We start from the raw sequence: 24067 nt of genomic DNA, 5'->3' as shown, positions 1-24067 counted from the left end.
ATGGGAATAATAACACCTGCATCCTATTCTGTACAGATTAAAGGCAACACTGAAGCTTCTCACACACTGGACAGTGCTTTCTGGCTGAGAGCAAGTGTTGAATACACTTGCCTCAGCCAGAAAGGGAGGGAAGCCTCCTCCCTCTCCAGGCGTCCCTTCCCACCTCCCCCCCTTTCCCATTTCCTGTACGTGGCAGGCACACACTTGAAGGCAATTTTTCCCCTTTGAAATTGTAACTGAGCTGTTGTTGCTGTTATTGTTTTTCTTCCTCTTATCCTTGCTCTCTCGTCATCACCTTCTTCTTCCCCTTCTACAAGAAACACACAGTCTTGTTTACATGACTAATATTTGAACTGGATCTACCCTCCATTATAAAGGAAGGAAATAATAAATTTGTTTCCTAAGGGCCTCTTAGCTGAAGATGGTTGTTACCTCATTTGATCCTTCAGCGGCTCTGTGGGTTCCTCAAGGGCCGGTATTATCAGCCCCCTCCTTCCTTTTCTACCTACAGCCACATGGAAATGGGAGAATGGTTATAAAAACTTCTATTACTGTGTTCAGGAACCTCCTGTCTAGCAATATCCTCTAGTTCAAAGACTTGCAAACTTTAATTTTTAGCCCGGTAGAAAAAAGTGATCTAGGTAACAGACTTCTGGTTTCAGCAGAGTGGGGAGGTTCTGGGTCTCAGTTGTTCAGTTCTGCAGGAGAATGGGGCTCTGCTCCTGGGGTAACCCAGTCTCCAGAGCATCTGTCTCTGTACTCAGCTTCTTTCTTTTCCTTTGCAGCGGTAAACTTCCTGACTTCGAAGGCCAGGCTGGAGCCCAAGAAGGCCTTGCAAAGCCCTAGCGGGGCCCGGAGTGTGAGCCAGGTGCTGTCTCGGGATGAGGCCTGTAGCTTGGCTCCGCCCACGTGTAGCCGCCTGGAGGGGGAGCCAGTTGAGCAGGACAGCGCCACTCCAGGGCAGAAGGCCAGGTGTGAGCCTCTGGTCCGGCGGTAGGAACAGCCAAGCCCGAGGCCCCCAGGGCCCAGGAACCACCCTCCTGGGTTGTGTACGCTGGCCCGAGTGGCTGATGTACTTTGGGCCCTTATTTCCATTTCCTCGTTGAATGTGTTCCTTGAAAAGCATATTCTTTCAGGTGAAAAAACAGTTTGTGGTTTTTAGTATGATGATTTGAAATAAAGCAAATATTGGTAGCATGCTCTGCAGATAGTTATGCAAAGCTGTAAAAGAGTCACAGGTAATTTCCTCTAATTGCAGGTCTGTTTACCCTTCTATACAAAGCAACCACCTTGGGATTCATTTCTCTGAGTGGCATCAATTCCCCAAAGAGATCAGCATAAAAAAGTGATTAAAAGAATTTTGTGTGATTTTTGCTTTTAAAATAAAATAAGCAAAATAAAATTTTTGCTTTCAAAGTAAACCAGCATCCTAGTCTTATGCTGTTATTTATTTTTTCCTCTGATTTATCTATATATTTATTTGCATTGTAAAGGCAATAGGCTTTAATGGTAAAACCAGAAATGCAAATCATCCTGAAGGGTGTCAAGTGAAAAGTAAAAGTCCCCTCTCCTTACCTGTTCTCAGTCCCTTGAGATGATCAAAGTGAATGGTTTTGTGTGGCCCAGAAATTTTTTGCTATGTATATATATGTGTGTGTACATCTAATCTAGTATTTTTCCATAAATAGTCTAGTCCTGTGATCCCCTGCCCCACTTAAATATATATCTTGACATACAGGTTTATCTCATTTTTTAAATAAAGATTTTATTTACTTATTTTTAGAGAGAGGGGCAGGGAGAGAGAAAGAGGGAGAGAAACATCCATCCGTTGCTTGTCATGCGCACCCTGACCACGGAGTGAACCCCGCAATCCAGGCATGTGCCCCAACTGGGATCGAACCAGTGGCCCTTCACCTTGTGGGCCGACGCCCAACCGACTGAGCCCCAGTGGTCAGGGCCGTCTCATCCTTATTAATGATTGCCAAACTCTGGTGTCGCGCCGACTGTTCTGTGTAATATTCCCGTGTGCGGGTCGCTCCCAGTTTTCCCCTTGTGCATCGCTACGATAAGCGCCTTTGCATACGTCGTTGCATACTCGTGTGTATGCTGATACACGTGTAAGATATGTTCCTAGCAGTGAAATTAGCTGAAAGTATATGTATGTTAAATTTTTAAAAAACTTTATTCTGCCCTGACAAGTCTGGCTCAGTAGGCTGGGCACTGCCGGGCAAACCACAAGGTCGCCGGTTAGATTCCTGGTCAGGGCACGTGCCTGGGTTGAGGTTCCGTCCCAGGTTGAGGGTCCATCCCACGTTGAGGCACCTGCGGTGGGAGAGGAAACGGATCCATGTTTCTCTCTCACATCCATGTTTCTCTCCTTCTCTTTCTCCCTCCCTCCCCCCTCTCTCTAGAAATACATAAATAAAATCTTAATTAAAAAAACTTTATTCTGGATTACTTATGAGATAGGAAAAGACATAAAGAATAAAGACAGCTTAAAAAAACAAATTGAACACCCGTCAATGCCCCTCTGTGCAGCCCTGGTTGCGGTCCTCCTGTGCCATGCAGACGGGGCTGCTGGTAGTTCTCTCTTTCCCATGCAATGTTTGAATATTTTTACATTTTACATATATAGTGCTTTGCCGTATATATTTTTCTGAGACTTGCTTTTTTCCCAGAAATATAATGTTTCTGAGAGTCCTGCATGTTGATACCATTTTCAAGCTAATTTCTTTTCAGTACTGAATAACTTCACATTATATGAATATACCATAATGCATGTATCCATTTTGTGGTTAATGGACATTGAAGCTGTACTACTTTTTTCTGTTACAAACAATGCTGCTGTGAAAATTCTCGTGTATGTTTCTTGGTTATACGTGGGTGGGGACTTCTTGAGGGTATTTGTCCAGAGGGGAGTGGCCAGTTCATAGAACTCGAGAACCTTCAGTGATACTAGAGATGTTCTCCAAAGTGGTTTTACAGTCTTACCTGCAGTCAGCTCTTCCATAGTGTCACTAACTTGGTATTGTACAACCTTTTAGTTTTTGTGAATTTGCTTGATGTGAAATGCTTGTTGTGGCTTTTACTTACGTTCTCCGATTGCTAGTGAGGTTGGGCGTCTCCATGTATATTGTGGCCATGCCTGTTTTCTCTTACATGAATGGCCTTTGCCCATTTTTCTCTGTCGGAGTGTTTGTCCTTTCTTTACTGATTTATAGTATTTCATTATATACTGTGCTTACTGGTCTTTATGGGCTAAATAGTATCTTCTCCCAATCTGTGGACTGTCTTTTCACTTTTTAAATGGGTGACTTTTTTGTTGTTATTTATTTATTTATTTATTTAAATAAATGGGTGACTTCTAATGAACAGAAGTTGTTTTAATATAGCTGAGCTTTGTATTTAAATTTTTGATATTGTTAATTGCTCAGCTTATACTTCTGTAAGTGTATAAGAGTACCTGGTTTCTCCACACTCCTGCCAACACTGGGCATTATTGGCTTTAATTTTTGTTAATTCGAGAGGTGGAAAATGGTTTCTCATTGTCTTACTTATGAGTAAGCCTGGACACATTTTCACAGGGTTACCGGCCTTTTGCACTTTTTTCCTGTTTTTTATTCTTCATTTTTCTATTGGGCAGTTTGCTCTTTCTTAATAGATTTTCCTGATTGGTTTGTACCATTTCTGTATGTTAAGGAAATTTGCCTCTGTTTGGCCATTAAGTGTGGCACACGCCGTGTGCACACCCCTCATCTCCTCAGCTGCACCTGTGATGATGGGGGTTCGGGAAACCCTAGCCCCTGGCACACATTTGCCCTCTGTGGCCCTTGAACATTTGGCCATATTGAGCAACCACATAAAAAGCTGACACTGGAGACTGTGGGGGCTGTACGGAACCAGTGCGGTTCTGTGGGAGCAGGGCTGGCCCAGGTGGGGAGCCCACTGTGGCTGTGTGTGCACCATGGGTGTGCCTCTGCGGGTGAAAAGTGTGTGTGGACATGGAGCCGGAGAGAGGGTTTGAGTCGAGGCCATGCGGATGTGGCCCACATCCTCATTTCTGAAGTCGGATGTTACTAATGCTTGGATGAGTAGGTCTGAGGTGGCTGGGGTGGCTAGTCTACTCTTGGCTGGTGGTGAGAAAAGGGGAACTGAATAGTTCCGAGGGTCCAGTGTCTGCTCCAGGAGCCCTGAGGAGATGCATTATTAGGTGGGGAAAGGGAAGCTCACAAAAGCTGACTGGCTCTGGGTCACACACAGCTGTAAGTGGCCAAGCTGGGACTCGGCTCACTCCCCAGCCCAGCTCTCTGTGGTGTCCAGTGTACTAATCATTCTGCTGTGATTAAGCTCAATTCAGGGGCCGGGTGGTGGTGGGAACTTGGCTTTTATAAAGAGATTTATCGGGAGAACCATCTAACAAGAAAGTAAAATTAGGACACATTTTAAGTAGATTGCCATCTCATTGCCATCTCAACAGTGGAATTTCTCATCTCTATGTTTCAGTGTTAGTAATTGGCTTAATAGTCCTTCCAAGAGAACACAGGTGAATGAACAGTAGTTGTCATGGGGCACTGTTGAAAAAGAGCAAGAAGAGTCTTAATAGTCCTGTTCACTCCTGACAAAGAACATTTGACATAGAAACCAGCCAGGATTCCATTTCTCCCTATTACATTTGGTAGAATTTGGATGACACCAAACTTTGTCCTCACTCGTTTTTCCAATCCAACAACTGTGTACTAAATCCACACCTGGCGACATTTGCTCAGGGCTGAGGGTGGTGAGCAGAGCAGCTTACAGCCTCATGGGGAGGATAATCAAAAAGCAAGTAAACAAACAAATAAAACACTTAACGACTGCCATAAGGGTCATGAGGGACATATGTAGGTGCCGTGGCAGGATGATATGGGGACTGACTTTTGATGGGGGAGTCAGGGAATGTCACATACATTTTGCAGATGATGGAGACTAACATTCATGTTTTTGGTTAAAAATGCCTCCTCTAATCAGCCTCCCTATAAACAAGTTTCTTTAAGCACAGAAGAAAGAGCAGCAGTCTATGAAGAAAAGCAGGCATAAAGGTATTTCTCCTGGGGGTTACAAATTAAAATAATGACGTGTGGCTCCCTGGTCAGCCTCTCCCACTCAGCTCTGAGTGAGAACACCACACAGCCTTTCCATACTATCTGGGTGTGACTCTGATTTTTAATGGAGATTTCTTATTTCAGGTAATTAACTCCCACCCATCTTTAATGGGAGGATCTGAATGCATTCAAGGAGAATGTAACTCCAGAGGTCTATCCAGAACCAACAGGAACAATCTTCTGAGTTTGCTGCCTTTCAAGGTAAAGCGAGCCTGCAGGATTTGCTTTCTGCCTCCCACCCTCACTCCCCTGCCCTCACGCCAGTCCACGGAGCAGGACACGGCTTAAATGTTTACGGGCCCAGCAACGTTCTCTCGGAAGGAGTGTCTTTAGTTCACACACACCTTGTGCTTCCGTGTGTTGGAGCCAGGCTTTTGGGACTGTAATTTGATGATCACGGTTAGGAATAACCACCTGTCTCCCAGGACTTTGGGGGGTATTTAGTTAGTGTGTTTGCTTTTAGTTATGTGATATTTGTCATTTTCCTAAACAAAACACCATTTACACACTTTAAAAATTGATGATGATTCTTTGGACTCACCTAAGCCCTCAGTCCACATTCAAACTTCTGGTTCTTGGGCCTTGAAGTTTCTAGTGTTGCTCCTCTTTCTTCCTACATTTCCTTTTCTTCAGAAAGTACCATATAGCTCCAGCCAATTTCCAGGTGTTTGGTCACCTATGAGAGAGATTTCGCTTTTCAGGGAGAGGAAAAAAGATAAAGGGAAACTGGGTCTGAAGTGCATCTGATCTAAATTAAACCCTTGCCTCCCTTAAGCTGGTTTTGGGGGCCATCTGGTGGCCAAAAAGTTTTTTTTTAAAAACACAAACTGGGTCTCCTTGTTGCCTTCTAGTGGTGAGAGGTGGTGTAACACCCTAGGAATCTTTTCCCTGCCTCATATAGGATTACAGAAATAAAGATACAGATCAGGAAGGAAGTGAGGTAACAGTTAACGTTTCCTTCACATCCATAAAGCAGGTAGGGCTCAGACATGAGCCAGGAGAGTACCAGCATGGGTATTGCATCTGCAGTTGCTGCCTGCTTCCTGCAGGATTTTAAAGAAAACCCCAACTATGAAAATTAAAGTTAACAATTTTGTGTGGAGCAGGGTGTGAATATACGACACGGTCTCAATTATTTTTAACCTAATCACAGAATTTCAGAGCTGGAAGAGATCTGAGAAATTAGTCAACAAAATTGAATTTTTACTTTTTAGCCTCTATTCTAAGTGGTGTCAGGGACCTAAGATGAGTTAGATATGTAAAACCTTGTCCTCAAGGAGTTAAAGGCGTGGAGATAAAGGCAGATACATGAACAAGTGAATGCCACGCGGTGTGCAGTAACAGCGAAGAGCAGGCATGCTGAGGACAGAGATGTGCAATGGCCACCCCTGCCTGGAGGTCAGGGAAGTCTGAAAGAGAGTAGGCAGCACTTGACCTGTGTCTTGCAGAATAGGGAGCTTTCCAGGTAGACTGGGGAGGGTGGAGGTAGAGGAGCACGGCTCAGGTGATTGGGAAGCACACACAGGGAAGCAGGGCATTGCACTGAGTGTCCAGGTATTGCAAACGTGGCTGTAGCGCATGGTGTGAGGTGAGGTGCACAGCCGACGACCCACAAATCCTTGCTGAATACCTGAGGGAATAACTGATGCTGGTGGGAGTGGTGGGAGAGGAGGGCGAAGAGGTTAAGTGGGGGGCAGATTGTAACAATACGGAATAAGAACATGATGCTTGGAGAGGTGAGGGAGAGTAGGGTGGAGGGCCATTGGTGTTAAGCAGTAGAGCTACAGAATCAGATTTATGCTTTAAGAATCATCGTGGTAGCAGTGAGGAGAAGGCAGAGAACTAGTTGGCAGGCACTGTAATTATCAGTGAATGATGGTGAAGGCCTAGAACAGTGAAAATGGGAACGTTGAGGAAGGAGTGGATTTGAGTACTATTTATTATTTTTATTTCTAATTTTTCCAGTTTTACTGACATACAATCAACATATTACTTTGTATTAGTGTAACATGTACAACATAATGATTTGATATGTGCATAAGTTGTAAAAGGGTTAGCATAGGTTTTGTTAATATGCATCCCCTCCCATTATTATACATTTTTTTCTTGAGATAAGAACTTCTAAGATCACTTTCTTAGCGGTTTCCAAATACACAATGTAGCATTGTTAACTGGCCACCATGATGCACATTGCACCCACAGAAGTCATTTATCTCACAGGTGGGAGTTTGGATTTTCACCTAATGCTCTCCGCAACCTACCCCCTCACCTCTGGCAACTACCAATATGATCTCTGCTTTATGAGTTCATTTTTTTTGATTGACATATAAGTGAGATCAGACGGTATATTTCCTCTGTCTGACTTATTTCGCTTAGCATAATGCTCTCAGAGTCCAAAGGCCCATCTATGTTGTTACAAATAACAGGATTGCCTTTTTTTATGGCTGCAGTATATATAATATGTATATTAGTAGTGAAATTATATATGGATAAAGAAAAATATATATTTTGTTAGTAATGAAATTAGTATATTATTTTTATCTTTATCCATTCATTCATGCATTGATGAACACTTAGGTTTTTTCCATGTCTTGGTTATCGTGAATGATGCTGCAGTGAACATTGGGCCGCAGACATCTCTTTTAGATAGTGATTCTGTTTTCTTTGGATGTATACTCAGGAGGAGAATTGCTGGATTATATTTTTTGATATTTTCAGGAATCTTCATACTGTTTTCCGTAGCGGTTGCACAACCCTACATTCCCACTGATATTTTCTTCACACCCTCACCAGCACTTACCTCTTGCCTTTCGGATGACAGCCACTCTAACAGGTGTGAGGTGATACCTCACTGTGGTTTTAATTTGCATTTCTCTGATGATTAGTGATATTGAACACCTTTCATGTACCTGTCAGTCATTTGTATGCCTGCTTTGAAAAAAATGTCTATTTAGTTCCTCTGCCCACTTTTTAACTGAATTTTTTGCTGTTGGATTGTATAAGTTCTTTATATATTTTGTATTTTAACCCCTTAGGTATATGGTTTGCAAGTATATTTTCCCATTCTGTTGGCTGCCTTTTGTTGGTTTTCTTTGCAGAAGCTTTTTAGTTTGATGTTATTGCTTTTGTTGTCAAGAAAAATCATTGCCAAGACTGATGTCAAGGAGCTAACCCACTATGTTTTCTTAGGAGTGTTATGTCTTCACGCCTTATATTCAAGTCTTTAGTCCATTTTGAATTGATATTAGTGTATGATGTAAGGTGGGGTCCAGTTTCATTCTTTTGCATGTGCTGTCCACATAATTGTTGCGCGTGGGTCACCAGCCAGCAGTGACCACGGAACGCTGTGGACGGCTCGACGATAAACACGCGAGAAAAAACATGCACAGAGACAAACTAGTTTCTGTGGAGAAGTAGGGACGAAATGGCCACCCCCCCTAGTGGGGAGCGCGCTGATTTACCGTCCATACCTGTTTTTTATTAGGCTCATTTTGCATAATAATTCAGGTAAAGTACAGTACTCATTAGGGGAAGTAAGGAACTATAGAAAACAAAGAACTCTGCCGGTCTATTGAGTTGGGGGTCAAAGAGCTGTAAGACTGAGGAACAAACTAACTTCCTCCTAAGACCCTTCTCATTCAACTGAGAGCATTCTAAACAAAGGAGGTTTCACAGTAATTTACATATTCTTTCTTAGGCCTGATCACCCTGGGGAATCCGCACTTCTCAGTACCGAGCTGCACCACCCTGTCATTGTTTCAGGCTTAGGTGGAGCAAGGGAACTAAGGCAACCAAGAGATAAGGAGATTTTCTTCCAGACGCTGAGAACTCAGGCTATGTCAAAGCCGAGGAGCGAGGGTCCATCACCCCCTTTTGCTGCAGCCCCCCCAAGTCCTTCTTTTGGGGGGGCCTCCCAAAGTGATCGTGCCTGGCTTAGGTCGTTCCCCCGTGGGGAATCTTACCCGTCTTTGGCTAACCGACCAAGCTTTTTGGGGTTCAGTTATGAATAAAGCAGCAGAAGCAGCATTCCTGCCAGGGAGATAAGCTTTTGTCTCCTTGCTGGCTTACAGTTCCAAGGGCGTTCCCTTAGCCTTAGCTTAGGCGGGGGTTTCAGCCTCTGATACCAGTCAGGGCGGTTCCCAACACATAATTGTCTTCATAGTAGTCTCTTATGGGCCTTTACTATTCAGGGTATAGGACTGGTAGAGGAAATGAGAGTGAGGGAAGTTCTAGGATGACTGTCACCCAGGGTTTTGGCTTGGGGTCTGGGTGGAGGAGATTTTCAGAGGGCTGTAAAAGCGTAGGGTGCCTGTGAGTTTCCAGGCCCATCTGGATACATGAGCCTGGGTGTACGATCACCAGACTGAAGGGAAATGACCCAGACAGTGTGTGGAGGAGTGTGCCGTTGGTGGAGGTTGCTGAGGATGAATTCTGGCAAGCAAACGCGGTGGGGAGCGGGCAGAAGAGAAGCTGGGGAAGAAGTGGAAGGGAGGCTGGCAGAGGGAGACGCATGGAGGGTGAAGAAAGAGACCAGCGAACTTGGGCTGCAGTCTGTTCTAACAGAGTCTGAAAGCTAGGCTGGCTGTTTTCTTTCTTTCTTTCTTTCCTTTCTTTTTTTTCTTTTCTTTCTTTTCTTTCCTTCTTTCCTTCTTTTTTTTTTAATAATGCTTATGTTTTCTTACCAGTGTGTTTATTTATTCAATGCTCATCCTAGTCTTGAATGAAGTTTTTTTTTTTTCCTTCAAGAGCTAAATCTGCAGAGTTTCTGCTCCATAAACAGAGGCAGGCTGCAGCTGCAGTGGAAATGGGCTCCCCCGTTTGGCGGAGGGCTGACGCGCACTTCCGATGGCTTTTCCCCATCACAGCAGTTCGTGCTCTCTTTCTTCACTCCCTTCCCCGGGGCTCCCCACCGCCTACGTCGGAATTCCTAGCCTGGCATCCAGGGTCCCTGCAATCTGACCTCAACTTCTCTTCCAGCTCTTTCCCTCAGGACTCCTGTGCTCACTTCCACCGAGCCAGGCTCTGAGACACATTGCAACACGTGTCCCCTCTTCCTCTGCGTTGCTACCAAAGCTCTTTCCATCCTTTAAAGTCAGGACTGAACAATCCTTCCTTCAACCTTCCCTGATTCTTCAAGTCCAAACTTTTTTTTTACTTCTTTGAACTTCTGCAGCACTTAACACACACTGTACTCCTTTGCAGTCATTGAATCCATTTTCTTTCCTGTAAACGCATTAAGATAGAAGTTCTCATTTTCCTTGTTTTCCCCCAAAAACCTAACAAAGTGTCTTGTACATGTGCAGATGCTCAATGAATATGAGGAATAATTGACTATAGAGCAATCCTTAGGAAGTAGCTTAACTGGGGTGCTATGCTCTGAATGTTTGTATACTCCCCAAATTCCTGTCTTGAAATCCCAATGCCTGATGTGATGGTACTAGTAGGTGGGGCCTTAGGGAGGTGTGTAAGCCATGAGGGTGAAGCCCTTCTGAATGGGATTAGTGCCTCTGAAAGTGGCTCCTGAGAAATGCTGAGGCCCTCCCACCCCGTGAGGACGCAGTGAGCAGGGGCTGGCTCAGAACCAGGAAAAGGCTCTCTCCAGACCGTGCTGGTGCCTTGATCTTGGACTTCTCAGCTTCCAGAACTGGAAGCATTACATTTATGTTGTTAATAAGCTACCTAGTCTGTGGTATTTTCTTTTAGCAGTCCTAACAAACTATGACACAGAGGGAGCAGAAAAATTAATAGATTTTTTTTCCATGCTGGAAATAAAGGGTGGAGCGAAAGTACCATATGAAGAGCTGTTGTGGGGAGTGGTCCTCTGGGGCAGAGTTGGGGTGCTGGAGGGCAAGGACCAAAGTCTGAGGGCTCCCAATGCGTGAGACGCCCAGGACTGGGCCCAAAGTGGGTTGACATGGAGCCGTCGAAAGCTTGGCGATGTCTGGGTTCTGACACGCAGCGTGAGGATTAACGACGCTGTTCGTGGAATCTGCCTGGCTCCAGCGTAGTTTGTGTCCCACATCCCCAGGTATCGCACCATTCGAAAGTCTTGGGTGATATAAATTCAGTGCCGACTGCTGAGCAAGATGACGGGCACTTTGCATCCATTATTTCTGATCCTTGAAAATAACCCTTCGAGATAGCTACTATTGTCTACCTTTTACAGGTGGGGAATACAAAGTTTAATTGTGCTCAGGGGCACATAGCTAATAAGTGATGGAAAATAGCATTTAAATTGACTTCTCACGTTGCGGTTCCCAGAACTGGGGGAGAGTTGGGGTGGGGCTTAGGAGGGAAGTAAGGGTGGGCTGAGACCCGGGGGTGTGACGGGAGCTGTGATGAGGTGAGCAGAGGCAGAGCTAGGTTTTGTGAGGCTGAAGCTTTTACAATTTGGGGGCCTTCTAAGGAAAAAAAACATGCAAAATTACGTACAAAATTGTCTATTTAGGTATTTATTTAGAATGAGAAAATTCATGCTTTGGAGATTCAGAAGACTTTCTTCTGATATCTTTTTAGGTGATTTACCAGCTCACACAGAAATGCTTTGACTTGCAACCTGGCTTCACCTCCCCACCCGGCCCCTCTACAGCCCCCAGGTCTCTCAAATGAGGGCCCTGAGGCTGAGGCTTCGCTGGCCTCACTGTGACTCCCCCGGGAGAAGGCTAGGGCGTGGGGTGGGGGTGGGGTGCAGATCAGAGATGGGACCTGAGGACGGGGAGAAGGATGTGGACAGTACTCGTTACCTGATGACACAGAATAGATGAGGCGGGGAGACAGTGTGAGGAGAAGTGATGTCTTGTTTTTCAGATCTCGTGAAAAATAGCCCCATGTCAAAGCAGCCCTGTTAAAGTGTAATGCCCCCCCACCCCACCAGGGCCCGCCCCAGTAGGTGAGTGGGTGTGGCACTGGAGAGGCCTGCCATGTGCCAGGGAGACGGTTCAGGGAAGGGCACCAGGAAAGTTTGAGTTTTGAACACAGTCTATCAGCAACAAAACAGTTTTAATGGTTTAGACTTCTTTACTGCAACCTTGCATCAATGAAACAGGTGTGTGTGGGTGGGGGAGGAGGGGAGAGCAAGGGGGGGAGAGAAAGAGAGAGTTTGTAAGCAAGCCAGAGTTCAATCTCTGAATAACTTTTTTCTCCTATCTTTTTAGATTGGCTGCTAACTCTTGTTTCAAATAAATATAAAAAGGTCTTCTATACTGATGAAGACAATTATTCCAAATACCATTTAAAATTTGACCATTTCTCTACAAAACAAGCATGCTGGGAGGAAACCCCTGGGGCAGATCTCATTCACAACGGAGACAGCTGACGGTGGTCCGGGCCAACACACCTGGACCTTCCCTCTGTAATGCAGCCTCCTTCTCTGGTTGTTTATAATCTTAGAGAAAGGTAGGCCCTCGATTTTCTCCGGGAGACGTGTGAGCAGAGCCTGGGCTGAAGGTCAGGCACAGAAGGTGAGTCTCCTGGACGGGAGAGGGACGGATGCTGGTGCCCACGATGAAACCCAGTGAATGGTGTGGATCATTGACGGTAGGGAGGAAACACAGAGGACACAGATGAGCAGAAGGATTGAATAAGCCACGGATACAGCTTCACTGCAATTCACCGAAAGCGAGTAATTAATTTTCTATGTGATTTAATACATTTTACAAGTCTCTTAATTTTTGTTCTAAGATTATTAGGGAAGGGTTATTGCTTATCAGTCTTTAACAGTTTAGAGGGACTTATTTTACTAGACCCATTCCAGACAGTAACTGTGGGGCTTTATTTTTTAAGAGGAGGAGAGGTAGAGAGGTGGTGGTCCTGCCCACCCGCCCCACCCCCCACGAGGAGCAGGAGGAGTGGGGTGCTGTTGGGGCCTGAGTGCACTGGGACCTGGGTGGCACTTGGCTGATCAGAAACTGACAGAAGACTGAGGAAGCTGTTGGGTGCCCTTTGCTGCACGCACTTCGCTGACAGACATCTTGCACAGAGGACAGTCACCAGGCTCAACTCCATGCCCGGAATGCAGCAAGGACCACAAACGTGGGTGGAAAGTGTGATAGGTGGAATAATGGCCCCCTAGTCCCTGGCATCTGTGAAGATATTAAATTCTATAATAAAAAAAGACTTTGAGGGGGAATTGAGGTTAGAAACCTTAAAATAGGAAGATTAATCTGGGTTATCCAGATGGGCCTGATGTAATCACATGAGTCTTCCAAAGTGGAAGAGAAAGGCAGGAAAACGAGGCAGGGAGATGAGCCTAAAGGAGAAGAGACTAATGAAGGGGCAGGAGAGACTCAGAGCTTGAGAAGGGCTGAAACCTTGGCTTGGAAGATGGAGGAAGGGGGCCGTGAGCCAAGGACATGAGGGCAGCCTCTAGGCCAGGAAGCACACTCAGATAGCAGGCAAGGAAGTAGGACCTCCGTCCCACAGCTGCGAGGAGCTGAATTCTGGTAACAACCTGAGGGAGCAAACAAATCGGTTCTCCCCTAGAGCCTCCCGAAAGGAATGCAGGCCTGCCAAGACCTTGGTTGTAGCCTGGTGAGACCACGTCAGACTTCTGAACTACAGAATTATAACAGTGTTATGTTGCTAAATTTATGGTCATTTGTTGTTGGAGCAATAGAAAACTAATATAGCAGGTAGGGCAGTACTTAATTTCTTGTGTCAGTGGTGCTTCATTTTCTGAGGGTCATAGACACCTTTGCAAAATCTGGTGAAAGCTATGCATCCTCTACGTAGAAGAACTCATATACACACAAAACTGAACACAATTTAAAGAGGTTCATGAACACACCAAAGCACATCTCACAGCCTTAGATTCAGAGCCTTTTAATGGTGATGATCAGAGGAGACAAGCTGGTAAAAGGTGTCTTCCCAGTGATAACCTCGTCAGTTGCCAGTGACGGCTGTCACAGTGCCCAGGGGAGTGCTGAGCCAGGCTGCCCCGAACCAATCCAGTTTTAACGAAGCGAGCTTCCTAGACACTGAAGCTGAAGGATGATCACCTCTTGAGAGCTCTCACTGACGGGTTCCTCAGAATGGGCCCGTGCTGCTCAGCGTCACAGACGGTCTTCGTCAAGTAGTGACTGCTATCCAGTGACTTGAGGATCACCCCCAAAATTAAAACGTAAAACTCACTAAGTAAGAGTGGGTACTGATTTTACTCCCCAGAGAGTATGTACAGAAAAAAAAAACTTACAGATATTATAACTTAGAGAATTAAGTTTACTAAAATTTAGTGACAATAATGCTTTGGAGATTACTAACATTATATAGACTTCCTATTTGTTTACAGCAATAGAAATATTATGTGAGCCACTTGGTAATGATAATAGCCACATTAAAAAAGGTAAAAAAGAAAGATGAAATTAATTTTAATAATATGTTTTATTTAGCCGGGTATGTCTAAAATATTATCATTTCAAATGCAATCAACATCAAACTGTCAAGGAGACATATGCCATTCTTTCTCCCCAACGTAAGGCTCGAGACCCAGCGTGCAGTCCACACCCCCCCAGCACGTTCCCACTCCGACTGGCCACACTTCAGGGCCGTGCGGCCACACAGGGCTCGTGGTGTTCCTGTCAGGAAGCACAGGCTTAGAAAATAATGAAGATTAAAATCAAATTTTTGAGGCATACACATTATTTAATTCATATATATAAATACATAGGGAAAGAGCCTCAGATGCCAAAACACTGTGTAGAGGAGTGATTGTCACTTGCTGCTCCTTTTGATCATATATGCGGCGATACCATTGGGAATACTGTGTGAAGGAAGAAAAATAATGAAAATCTAAAGATGTTTTTTGGGAGATTTTAACTTAATCTTATGTGACCTTCTCTGCACACAATAGGCCTTTACTATACATCCGTTTATTTCAATTTTTGTCATTAAAAATCAAATTTTAGTGTTGGAAAAGATTTTAAAATCATTTACTTTTTAAAGTGAGGAGCACAGATTAGAAGATTAGAAGGTGGAAAGAAAATAAAGAATAAAGATTTGGCCTTTCTAACATGGGGATTTTATGTAGGAAGCGTCAGTTCTTTCTTCCCATTACCACTGCCACTACCAGGTACCGCCTGAGCTACTGATGCGGCAGACACTAAAAGCATCATTATTGATCTTTTCATAGCTCTACAAAGCAGATCTCATTATCCCTACTTACAGGTGAGGAAACTGAGATGTATAATGTGTCCAAGATCATAAAGCTTATTAATGCAGAGCCAAGAGTCAAATGTTCCCTTTTCTCATCCAAAGCCCGTGTTGTTTCTAACACAGTTAGTAGAACTCTCGCTTATCTGTAGGGGGATACATTCTAAGACACCCAGTGGATGCCTGAAACCATCATACATATGACAGAGTTTAATTTATAAATTACGCATAGTAAGAGATTAACAATAAGGAACACTAAAATAAAACAATTGTAGTGATACACGGCAATAAGAGTTAGGTGAATCTGGCACTACTAAGTAAAACAGGGATTACTTGAGGATGAGCACTGCGACGCCACAGCAGCAGCGCTGGTAACCGAGGTGGCTGCTCAGTAGCAGATGGGCGGGTTTGGTGGACAAAGGATGGTTCACATTCCAGGTGGGATGGAGCAGGATGGCATGAGGTTTCATCATGCTACTCAATATAGTGTGCAATTTAAAACTTATGAATTATTTCTGGAATTTTCCATTTAGTTCTTTCAGACTGTGGTTGACCACAGGAAACTGCAGCCTCTGCGAGGAAAACCGTGGGTGCAGGGGACTGCTGTCTGCTGCACAGGCTCCGTCAGGTGGGGGAAGGAGAGGACCACAGGGGCTGGTGGAAGTACCAGTGAATGGTTGGTGAGGTGGTTTGTGGGCGATTGATGAAGCAGCCAAGGGAAGGAGGGGTGAAGGGTGAGAGAGAAGAGGGAAGACAGGGGAGGTGTGGCATAAAGGGCATGTCAGATGAAGTGCTGGAGTTAGCGGGGTGGCTTCTTAGGTCGATGGCGTGGAGGCCCTTTCCTGACAGCCCACCAGGTGAGTGGGCTTTGAAACGGGGGAAGAAGAAGACATTGGTGACTGCCTGACTCCCTTAAAGAGGAGCTGGTTTCCCCATCTTTGCCCTTGATGGATACACTTTTTCCTGCCTGGGATTCTGAGGGCGGTAAGAACTAAGCGAGGGTTACAGGCATGTGCCCTCTATTCACTTGGCATCCTTGAGTGTCTAGGGATTTCCAGCGCACATTTAGTCAGACCCAAGCAACCTCCAGTGTCTGCTGCCTTCTCGCGTACCTGTTGGTAACACTTAGTTTCATCCCCACAGGTTTAGTTTTTCCTGTTTCCTCGTGCCAGTTCTCAAAAGTGGAAAATTATTTTCTCCTAGGATGAAACTATGTGGATGAAACTAAGGGAGATAAACATAATACCCAGTCTTTGAGACAATGCTAATAACAGGGGTGGATATAAGTTTGATGGCTACTCAGGGCATAAGGTTGCTGCTGGGTGTCGGCCAGACTGACTACAAGCTCTGAGTGCGCAGCTTCTTCTTTCCAGATTCTCAGCCACATATTCCAAAGCACAGCTGCCAAAGCACAAAAACAAAACAAAAAAAAAAACAAAACAAAAGTCCACATGGTTCCAAACCCACAAAATGAAAACCATGGATGCAAGGAGAGCTTATAGCACTATGAACTTCCATGATAAGATATCTTGGATTTGCTTCAAAAATTAGTGTTCAAGAGGGGGCGGGAAAGGAGATTGGGTATGAGCCGAAGCTGAGGGGGGGTACACAGGACTTCATGCATCATCTCACTTCTGCATAAACTTGAAATTCACTTGAAATGCCAGTAGAGATTTCTATTACTAATTTATGTAAATTAGTATCCATAATTTATATAAATAGGATCACAATGAACTTGTTTTGTAAGAAGCTCTTTTCACTCCAAAGTACATTTAATCTCTTATTTATAAGTCTTTAAGTTGTTTCCAGATATTTTTTAATTTTTAAAAATATGTTTATTGACTTGAGAGACAGAGGAGGCGGGGGGGAGGGGGAAGAGAGAGAGAGAAACATTGACTGGTTGTCTCCCACACATGCCCTGACCAGGAATCAAACGTTCAACCTTTTGGTGTAGGGCAACCAACTGGGCCACATAGGCCAGGGCATCCGATCTTTAACTAATATTGTAAATAACATTCTTGCATATGTATCTTTTCTGATTTGTACCATAGCTAATTCAAAGGTATGTATATTTAACATTTTGATATGTGTTGCTAAACTGTACATAAGAAAGGTTGAACCTACATTTTTAACCGTTTTTTAAAAAAAGATTTTATTTGTTTTTAGAGTGGGGAAGCGGGGGAGAAAGAAAGGGAGAGAAACATCAATGTGTGTTTGTCTCTTGAGTGCCCTCCACTGGGGACCTGGCCGAAACCCAGGCATGTGCCCCGACTGGGAATCGGACCAGTGACCCTCTGATTCACAGGCCAGCACTCAATCCACTGAGCAACAACGGTCAGGGCAGGTTGAACCTATTTATACTCTTACAGTACTCCATCATATCTATGCCAACACCAACCTTTGTTAATTAGCTTTGCTAATCAAATAAAAATATGTTAACTCAGTGATCAAATTATTTGTATTTCTTAGCAAGAATAAAAGTATTTTTGTATGATTATTAGCCATTTGTAGTGTGTGTGTGTGTGTGTGTAATTTGCTTGTTCATGTTCTTTACCAGGTTTATCTGTTTAGATTTGAATCTTATTGACAGGTAATAATAGCTCTTTGTATATTAACGACATGTACCTTTTGTCATATTTGTTGCAAATATTCTCTTGGGTTATTGCTTCAACTTCACTTACGGTGTGTATGTGTGTTTTTTCCCCCCATGTAGTAATTTTTAATTTTAAGTTTATGTAACTTAAACCTTAATACTTTTGGGCTTTGGGGTCACATTTAAAAAGTCCCTGCTTACCCTGGCTGGGTGTCTTAGTTGGTTGGAACGTCATCCTGTACACCAAAAGTTTGTGGGTTTAATTCCTGGTCGGGGCACCTACCTAGGTTGTGGGTTTGACCCCCGGTAGGGGTGTACAGGGGAGCCAGTCAATCAGTTTCTCTCTCACATTGATGTTTCTCTCCCTTCCTTACTCTCTAAAATCAATAAACATATCCTTGGGTGAGAATTAAAAAAAAGGCCCTTCTCACCACAAAACTATGAAACTATTCCAATATTGTTTTATTCTTACGGCATATTTTTATTATTAAAATGCTGCTATAAAATGTGAACATTATACTTAATGTAGACTATTTCTTAAAATTTTAACCCCATAGATAAATACTGTCAGTATTTATATTTATATATGAATATATATAAATAATATACTTTTTGTTTTTCTAAAATTGCATGCATCTTGGACATCCTCTTTTGTCAATAATACACCTACATCTACCTCAGTCTTTGAGTTGCATGTTATCAAATTGTACAGGTCAGTTTTTCTGTCTTTTTCCATTATTGTCCTCCTAAGAAGCCTTTTTAGACATTTATAACCATTTGCCCATGAAATTTCAAAACCACATATATACTGTGTATCTATTTATGTACTTTATGCATATTTGTGCTTTATATATAAAACATCAGTTTTTGTCCCTCCCCACAAGAACCAGTTTTCACGTCCTTGGTTGGTATAGTGCCCCTCTGAGAATGCATGGTATAGATATTCCATATCATATTCCACATGTGTACACTGTTTTTGGTATTTCAATGTGATATTACCCATGTTTATCTTTTTAAATCCTCACTGAGGATATGCTTAGGGAGAGGAACAGAGGAGAAAGTGGGGGGGGGATGGGGGAGGAGGAGGAGGCAGAGAAGGGGAGAGAAAGGAAAGAGAGAGAGAGAGACAGACAGACAGACACTGAATTGATGTGGGAGAGAAACATCACTGGGTTGCCTCCCAAATGCTCCCAGGATGGGGATGGAACCTGCAACTTAGGTATGTACCCTGACTGGGAATTGAACCCATAGCCTTTTGGTGCATGGGATGATGCTCCAACCAACTGAGCCACCTGGGCAGGGTTTACCCATATTTATCTTTATACATATGTTTTGTGTTCCTATGAGATAAATACTAGAATTGAAAAGCTGTGCTAATTGGAAGAAGATTTGACTTTGTGTGGTAGGCACACAATACAATATACAGATAATGTAATTGTACACTTGAAACTTACATAATTTTATTAACCAATGTCACCCCAATAAATTTAATAAAAAAGAAAAGCTTTGTCAAAAGGTATTGATATTAAAAATTTAGCAGACGTTGCTAAAGATTGTACCAATCATATACCTTTCAATATCTCTTGAGAATCTGGCTTCAATTTTTACATGTTAAGTCACAAATCCATTTGGAATTTATTCTGGGATGGTGAATAAGGTAAAGATCTATTTTTCCCTCCCAAATCTAGTTAATTGTTCATAAATACTTTATTGAATTAATCTTTTTGATTGACCATATAATAAATATGGTAAATACTCCTATATATACTCAGGCTTGAACTCTATCCCATGACTGTTTATTCCTACTCCCTTACCACCCTATGTTTATTCTTTTTTTAAAATTTTTAATTTATTTTTAGAGAGGAGAAGGGAGGGAGAAAGAGGGAGAGAAACATCAATGTGTGGTTGCCTCTGGTAAGCCCCCTACTGGGGACCTGGTCCGAAACCCAGGCATGTGCCCTGACTGGGAACTGAGCTGGCGACCCTTTGGTTTGCAGGCTGGCACGCAATCCACTGAGTCATACCAGTCAGGGTTCCTGTCTTGATTTATAGTTATTCACATTAGTTATTCTAATATTCATCATACTAATTATTCATCTTACTAGTTATTCATCACATATAAATATACTATTATATATTATAGTTATTTTTCCATAATAGATGAGACAGGGACTTAGTCTTACATGTGTTTATATTTTTCACATTACTTAATAAGAATAAGAGCTTATAATTATTGAGTTAATAGGTATGTGTATAACCTTTCTGAGATGTCCCTAAATTCTATAAAATCCAGAATATAATACTAACAGCTGAATCTCATATTATTCCCTTATGAGGACCTTGGGAGATTTTGTTTTTCCTCAGGCTTCTATACCAAAACTATACTTCTTTTAAGCAAATTAAAAATAATAACCTTATAGACCACGTGAAATGTAAAAGTGTTTTCCCTCTGCTTTAGTTGCTAAGAACCTCAAGCCTAATTTGTGGTGGCACCCATCTAGCACACAGGACCTTTTGGCATAGTTTTTGGGGATATTAACTTATTCCTGCCTTTATTTTACTTTTCAGTTATCTTTTGTGTCTATTTTGCCTTCCAATCTTTTTCTTGTATTACAATGTATATCTTTTTCTGAGCACACTAAATCTTTTGTGAGAGAGGTTGAATATCAATAAATAATATACATCTATAAAATACATTAAAATAGTTCTTAAAACTTGCTAAAGCACCTTATTATTTTTTGACCTCTGAATTCACAGAGAGCCATCATCTACTTCAAAGCTGTCAGGAGAGCACTTCTCCAACTTCCCACTTACAAACTCATTCACCTCTTTAAGAGAGCAATGTTTTATTTGCTCTCTTATGTTTGAGTTTTTACAAAATATATTTATTATATAGGATACAGATAAGTAAAAAGCAGAATAGCTAAAAAACAAAAATACTATCTGGTAAGAAACTACACATTGCTGCTTTCATAACCTATTTGTCTTAATGTATTATACATCAACTTTCCTTATCATTAGTCTTCTATGTCATTTTCAGTGGTTCAAACATCCCACTGATTGTGAATCCAGGTAGTTGATCACATTCCCTTCCTAGAAAGCCTGAGGGTGCCCTTAAACTAATACAAGTGAACCTCCCTTATCCACAACTATGTTATCTGTGTCTAACCTATATTTTGTTGGTGGACAACTTGAATTCCACCCAGTTCAATGCCTGTGAGCAGTTTTATTTCCTCTTGAGAATTTCCTAGGATACTTGCTGAGTCATAGTACATATGCATTTTAAGGATTTTTAAAAAAGATTTTATTTATTTATTTTTAGAGAGGGAAGGGAGGGAGAAAGAGAGAGAGAGAGAAACGTCAATGTGAGGTTGCTGGGGGCTGTAGCCTGCAACCCAGGCATGTGCCCTGACTGGGAATCGAACCTGCGACACTTTGGTTCGCAGCCCGTGCTCAATCCACTGAGCTACGCCAGCCAGGGCCATTTTAAGGATTTTTAATACATAGTTCTAAAATGCCTGAGGGAGAAGGGAGATGTTCCAATTTCTATTCCCATCTGCAATGCCTGTTTCGCTAAACCCTAGTCCAACACTTACTATTTTCTTTCTGATCTTTGCCGGTTATATTTATCACTAATGTGGCTGAAGATACCTATTTATTGGCCATGTTTATATGTACTTTTCAATATGTTTTTGTTACTCTTTTGCCAATTTGTAAGTTTTTAAATTATTAACATCCATACCCACCTTGACATCCTCCTTCCCAGTGCTGTCTCCTATCAAAGCTAGTTGATATACTTGATTTATGCATCTCATCTCCTATTTCTTCAGGAATCCATTCAGTTATCTCCTTTCTTGCCAGTTATCTGTAACCTCTGACTACCAGTTTTTTTTTTCCTCTTGCACTAATAAACATCACCAAGTCTCTTCTCCTTAAAGAAAAGCCTCTCGATTCTTTCATTTCACTTGCCATTCTCCTCTGGCTACTGACATTTCTCTTTTCTTTTACAACCAAACTTTTTGAAAGAATTGTCTCTGCATGGTGCATTCACTTCATTTCTATCTCTTCGACTCACTACAGATTTACATTAAAATTTTCAATGCCTTTGTTGCTAAGATTTCAATATCAGAATTATATCATATATAAATATATGTGTGAAAAAGGCTACCAAATGATTTTCCCCAAATAAACTTAAGTATGTAAAAAATATCTATGCAGAGAAAAGAATCTGATAACACACGAAAAATTTAAGTTACTCCTGGGCAGTTTTAAAAATTTTTTCTCTCACAATTTTAAAAGCAAGAATAATTTACTTTGACATTAGACCGCATTACAATGTAAATTAGAAATTCCCAACTTATATTTTCTGAAAGGAGGCAGAAAGCTAGAGAAGTGACAGTAAGAAGCTAATGGGCCACACATTTCATTTCCCTGCAAGGCTCAGAGTGGTACAGGAGGGCGCGGCCCAGATCCCCGGGGCGGGCGTTCCCGCAGGACACTACTGGATAACCCTTGACTAGGGCAATCGCCTTTCAAAAGGGCCCTCTCGCCCTCCAGACTTGTCCCAAATAGCCTCGGAGCACTTCAGCCTAACCTGCAGGCTACAAATCTCACAGAATCATCAATTGCTCCCGGTTGCCCTGGTAACAGTTAGCAGACGCCTAAAGCCGTTTCTTTAACTCTTCCCAGAAAGCTGTGCACCCCCTCCCATTCACTTCCGGGTTCGGAGGGCAGACTCCCCCGGATGTAGAGGTCTGCGGTTCCTATTCTTGTGGGTTTACTAGTCCGATTGCGGCGCGTACCTGCGAAGGGCCGCCAGGACTGTTTTTAAATCAACATTTGAAATGACAGGCAAGCCGAATTTTCGTTGGACTCACTAAATGGATTAGATATTAGCTATTAAAAAGATGAAAGGTGTAAAGCAGTTTAAGATTATTTGCAATGTCATTTGTTGCTGTGATATATTTTTAGAACTTTACCTATAAAAAGCAGTTAGTTTTGCTCATAAAAATGAAGGCAGGCACAAAAACCCAAAACACTCAAATTTACCCATCAGAAACAACCATTGTGAACATTTTGGGGCAGGCTGCCAGACCTTTCTATGTTTATAATAATGTTTCAAAAAGGAATCACATTGTATATGCTGTTTTGTAATTTTAAAGAAACTTATGAACACATTTGAGAAAAGGCACTTCAACAACATGGCTACATGTATTACATGTACTTGTTGGACACTTACTTTTTATCCTTTTTGCTTTTAATTAGTGCTGCGATCCAGAAGTGAAAATCTCTGGAGCTAAGTCTTTGCCCACGCTTTCATTTCTTTGTGGTATTTAGTTTTTTCTTTTAAGTTAGTCATTTGGATTTGCATGTCCCTACCTTTTCCCTAATGCCTTCCCATTTCATCCTTGTCTTGGTTCTGTAAGAGGAGAAGTTACACACGTGGCATCCAAAGCCTACTCAGTTTTTAAAAGTTTATTTTTTTCTGGTTATAAAGGTAATACACACTTATGGTAGAATACTGTGAAATTCAGAAGAATATAATAAAAATATATTTACACCTAGACAACTATTGATCATATTTTGGCATAAATTTATTCTAGGTTTTTCTGTTGCCTTCAGAATGAGTATTGAAAACATGTTTGCTAACTTGGTAGGGAAAAGGTCATCTTTTAATTTGCATTTCTTTGTTCATGTAGCTGAATAATTCAAATGTTTATAGGCTATGGTCCATTTCAGGTGACGTCCTCTCTCCAGCCTTCCTTGAGTTTTCCATACTAAACACACTAACTTGTAATGTGTGTTCATATTTTCATCGTGTTGCAGATGAATGAATAATCCGAGCATCCCATCCAATTTAGATATTAAGCATCTGTGACACATAAAGGCACTCACTGCCATTATTATTTAGATACATTTCTTACATGAACATTTATATGACCGTCTTCAACCTCAGCAATTCTCTTATTCTGTTTGTCACCATACTCGACTCATCATAGTAGGTGCTGAATAAACGTGTGAGCTGAACTGAATAATTTAGTGTTAAAGGAGAAACTCAAATAAGTTAAAACCCGACAGGTGTGACGAAAGCCATAACAAACAGGTACGAAAGTACTTTGTACATCGGGAGATCAGGAGAGATTAATTTTGGTTATGGTATCTGGGAATGCCCTGTGGAGCTGGCAGA

Source organism: Phyllostomus hastatus, unplaced genomic scaffold, assembly GCF_019186645.2.
Source record: "Phyllostomus hastatus isolate PE091 unplaced genomic scaffold, TTU_PhHast_1.1 phas_scaffold_93, whole genome shotgun sequence".
NCBI lineage: Eukaryota > Metazoa > Chordata > Mammalia > Chiroptera > Phyllostomidae > Phyllostomus > Phyllostomus hastatus.
This window is presented reverse-complemented; position numbering follows the sequence as displayed.